General features: G+C 35.6%; 1 long non-coding RNA gene across 1 annotated transcript; it reads left to right on the top strand.

Annotated features, from left to right (window-relative positions):
• The first annotated feature begins 1,198 nt into the window (after positions 1-1,198).
• Positions 1,199-3,856, top strand: LOC128281649 (uncharacterized). The gene is made up of 2 exons (XR_008271901.1): positions 1,199-1,419; positions 1,522-3,856. It is a non-coding gene; the product is annotated as an uncharacterized LOC128281649 (long non-coding RNA).
• Positions 3,857-5,120: the final 1,264 nt, after the last annotated feature.

The following is a 5,120-nucleotide window of genomic DNA, read 5'->3' as shown; positions in this document are numbered from 1 at the left end:
TCTCAAATAAAAATAAAATTATAATAAAAGACCAAATTACATAATATGTAAATGTTGAGGGCTAATTTTTCTTTTGAAATCAATATTAAATTGACACAATATATAAATGTTAAGGATTAAATTTGCTTTTATGCCAATTTTAAAAGTTGTCAAGTTATCTTTCCGTCAATAATTTATGGGCGATCAAAAAAGAAAAATTTAAATAGTTGGGTGACTATTTTGTAACTTTTTATAGTTAGATGACTAAAAAAGAAATTTACTAATAGTTAAGGGACTACTAGGGTAGTTTACTCTAATTTTTTATATATATAAATTAAGGGTAAATTACCTTAACATCACTAAACTATTAGTAAATTTATATTTTTGTCACTTAAGTTCAAAAAGTTACAAAATTGCTCCTGAATTATTCTAAAGTTTTCATTTAAACTGTTAAGGTGTTAAAATTGTTGTTACATACGGTCTTCTCTATTTGCACTACTTGCACCAATTGAAAAAAATAAAAAATTACAGTAATAAGAATTTAATGGTTTAATAACTTTAGATGTAATAAATTGACAATGTAGCTAGGGAGAAAAGATAAAAATAAAAAGTGGTCAATAAAAGCAATGTTTTAGTGTTCACATTAATAATTTGTATGAAATTAAAATAAATAACATTTTTACCAATAATATTAAAGGCTAATCCATTTAATTTTGTTGGGTATAGCCCAAAACACTTCCTACACTTTAAAAAGATGAAAAGCCCAAATGTTATAATGAATTAAATATTTAAAACCCTAATTTGGTAAATATTTTTAAGGTAAATTAATCAATAATCACTAATTCATTCAAATTTTATTTTTTCACTAAATATTAAAAGTTACAATTTAATTATTAATACTTAAAATTATTTTATTTTGGCACTCGGTTGTTAATGACTTAACACCTAACAGAGGTGACATGATAATTTTTAATTTGTGTAATAATAAATTTAATCCTTAACTTTTATATTTTCTATCAAAATATTAATTCTATATAAAATGATAAAAAAATTCAAAATTCTTTTTAAATAAATTACAAAATTTTGAAAAATATATAACAATTATAAATATATAAATTTAAAATATATATAAACACATAAAAATTATAGACATAAATACATAAAATAGATAAAAGAATAAAATCATAAATACATCAAAATAAAATTTTTGATTAATGGAAATCATTAAAATGAAAATAAAATAAAATAAAATAACTTGTAGGCCCTCCCTCTTTTAGCTTTCCACTTCTAGGCCTTTTATTTCATGTACTCCATTGTTAATTGTCTTTTTGATGGAGATAAAATTGGATTCAGTTCGTATGGAAAATGCTCGTAGACGATGTGGTTTTCTGTATGGTATTGAGGTTGGGGCAGATGGCATACGGGGGGGACTCAGTTTAGGTTGGCATTCGGATGTGACCCTTGAGTTGTGCAGTTTTTCACACTTTCATATCGATGTTACTGTTCAAGAATCTGCTGATACTGATTGCTGGCATTTCATAGGTTTCTATGGGTCTCCGGATGCGCGGTTTCGATCGGATGCTTGGAACTTCTTGAGAACTTTGGGGCAGGATCAAAGACTTCCTTGGTTTGTCTGTGGGGATTTTAATGAAATCTTTTATCTTATGAGAAGAGAAGCGAGATGGTTAGAGAGGAACTCCGTATGGAAAAATTGCAAAATGTTCTGTCAAACTGCTTTTTAGAGGATCTAGGTTATGATGGTCCGTGGTTCACTTGGGAATGGGGTAATATGGTTGGCAATAATATTCATGAACGGCTTGACCGGGGGGTTGCTACTTCAGCTTGGTAGGACCAGTTTCTGTCCTTTTCTTTGAAGTATTTGCCTTATTCGTTTTCAGATCATCGACCCATTTTGATTGACACTGATTGACCTTTTCGATATTGGATGCGTTCTTTCCATTTCGCGCATGGTGGGTTCTGGAGGATTCTTGTGAATTTGAGATTCGTCAGCTCTGGGATAGTACTGAGGGTTGTGTTCCTCATCGTTTGGCACTGCTTTGTTAGGGGCTGAAGGGCTGGGCTGCTAGGTTGCAGGGTGGTCAGGGTGGTTGGATTCGGACTTTACGTGACAGACTCTAGACTTTTAATATGGTAGATCGAATGGATAATAATTTGATGGAGCTACTACAACCTCGTTTAGAGATGAATTTGAAGATTGATGAGACATAATTGTTTTGGGAACAGAGAGCTCGGGCTAATTGACTAAAACTAGGGGATCGAAACACATGTTTTTTCCATCGGTTTGCAATGCAGCGTTGGAGGATTAACAGAGTGCATTGTTTGATTTCGGATGATGGTACCTTGGTCCGTGCAGAGGAGAGGTTATGTGGTATGGCAACCGACTACTTTCAGCATCTGTTTACTTTTCAAGGATTAGGGATCCATGACGCATTCTAAAGGGGGTTGATTCGTGTGTTACTACGGCTATGAATGCCTTGTTAGTGGTGCCTTTTACGTATGATGACATCCATGAGGCATTACAGGCAATGGCTTCAACCAAAACCTCAAGCCCTGATGGGCTTCCGGTGCTGTTCTATCAAAAGTATTGGCATATTATTGGTCAGGACATTAATATTTACTGTCTTAATGTTTTACATGGTGGAACGTCTCTGGCTGATATAAATAACACCAACATTGTGCTGATTCTTAAAATTACGAATCCCATACGGATAACTTAGTTCCACCCTATTAGCCTTTGTTCCATCCTTTATAAGATCATTTCCAAGTTTCAGTCTGTATTGCACTTGTGTGTGGATAAAGCACAGATCACTTTTGTTTCGAGTCGTCTGATTACGAATAATATTATTTTGGCTTACGAGATCCTTGATAAGTTTGAATGTAAAAAAAAGGGGTTTGAATTGAAATTTTGTCCTGAAATTGGATAGGAACAAGGCATAAGACTGTGTTCAATGTGATTTTTTAGAAGCAATGATGTTGCGTATGGGATTTGCAACACCTTGGATCAATCTCATTATGCACTGCGTTAATTCTGTCTCCTATTCAGTTCTTTTGAATGGTGATATGGGTCCTTCTTTTGTTCCGGCCAAAGGACTCTGATAGGGAGACCCTTTTAGCCCGTACTTGTTCTTTCTCTGTTGCGAGGGTTTGTCTTCTCTCATGCGATCTGCACTTTGGGATGGTTTGGTTGAGGGGCCAACTATTAGTTAGGGGTCCTCAAATATCCCATCTATTGTTTGCAGATGACTGCATCCTATTTGGGTGAGCGACCAAGGAGGGGGCATTGGTAATGAAACAGATTTTATACGACTATGAGCGTTCCTCTGATCAATGTGTGAAATTTGATAAGTAAGTATCAATTCCAGTTCGAACGTTAAGGAATCACTCGAGGTTCGGATCGCGACCTCTTTAGGGGTCCGTGTTTCTACAAAGCCAGAGCGGTATCTGGGTTTGCCAAATATCATTGGAAGAAATAAAAAAATGAGCATTTCAGCATTTGAAAGATCGATTGCGGAATATGATTGAGAATTAGTGTATACGACCTTTCTCTCATGGTTGGAAAAATGTCTTTATTAAGAGTGTTTTGCATGCTATTCCCACTTTTGCTATGTCGTGTTTCTTACTTCCAGTTTCTTTTTGTTCGGGCTTGGAGAGAATTATTGGCCGGTTTTGGTGGAAGAATCATTGTAGGCGTAGGGGCATCCATTGGTGTGATTAGTCCGTTCTGTGTAATTCTATGGATTTAGGCAGAATGGGTTTTCGATAGTTAACACAGTTTAATATTGTTCTTTTGGCCAAGCAATGTTGGCATTTATTTAGTAATCCGAATAATTTAGTTGGGTGTGTTCTTAAACAAAAATATTATCTGTGTTGTGATTTTTTGAATTTTGAGTTTGGAACTTACCCTTTTTACTTTTGAAAAAGCATTTAGGTTGCAAAAGGTTTGTTGAATTCGAGGTTGAGTTGGCGTGTGGGTACGGGCTCTTATATCCGAGTTTGGGACGATACATGGATCCCCAGGCTACTTGGACGTAGATTACAAAATCATGGTGTTCATTCACCTGATCTCCTAGTTGCAGAGTTTATTGACCATGAAAATTAACAATGGAATGAGACATCACTTGTAATCGTGTTTGATAGCGCTACGGTAGTTAAGGTCCTCTGTATCCCTCTCGCTCGAGAGGCTCACAATGATACTTTGGTTTGGGGAGAGAAAGCTTCGGTGGAGTACTCAGTTCGCAATGCTTATCGCCTACTTCATCGTTCTCGCTCATCTAATGCTTATGACATTTACAAGCCTTTATTTACAAAATTATGAAATTTATAACTGCCATCAAAGATTAAAATTACAACTTGACGTATATCTCGTAATTTCATTCCTAGCTTCTCTAATCTGTATAACAAATGATTGCATTCTAATGCTTGTTGCCATTGGTGCTTGGCGGGTGCTGAGACCTTGGAGCACATCTTTCGATACTGCCCCTGTTGCTAGCATTTGGATGGACCTACACGTTTCCTGGCCTAGTGAGCTTTCAGAAACATGCTTACAAGATTGGCAGTATTATATTTTTCATGTTTACACAATTGCAAATTGCAGGAGGGTTGTGTGTGGCTTATGATTTATATGGAATGTTCAGAATCGTCGTGTCCATGACAGTATAATCATACAGATGCATGTTCTAATTTAGAAGGTTGATTCTTACTTTCTAGAACTAGATGTAGCACAGGTGAAGCTTCCCGACCGCTGGATTTGTGCTGAACGGTTATTGTTATCAGAAATAGTCATGGTACAATTCTGGGATCGCTGTGTAGAAATTTACTTTGATGCAGCTTTCCATCCCTTTCCAGCACGTCCTGTGCGGGTATTTTTATTAGAAATAGTCATGGTACAATTCTAGGATCGCACATGGTGGTCTGTAAGCACATACCTTATGCCTTTGCAGCTGAGGCCACTGCTTGAACCCATTTTGAATATCTATTGTTTGAATTTTGAACCGTCTTAAACCTCAAAACACTACAAGCCTAAAAGAACTTTAGGACCCGAATAAGTCACCAACACAATAATTTGTAAATAGCTTGCATTTGTTTGAACGAACATGACCAATTTTTTTTAAATATCTATG

Source organism: Gossypium arboreum, chromosome 10 (genome assembly GCF_025698485.1).
Source record: "Gossypium arboreum isolate Shixiya-1 chromosome 10, ASM2569848v2, whole genome shotgun sequence".
Classification (NCBI taxonomy): Eukaryota; Viridiplantae; Streptophyta; class Magnoliopsida; order Malvales; family Malvaceae; genus Gossypium; species Gossypium arboreum.
Note: the sequence above shows the minus strand (reverse complement) of the source record. Positions and strands in the feature narration are given on the sequence as shown.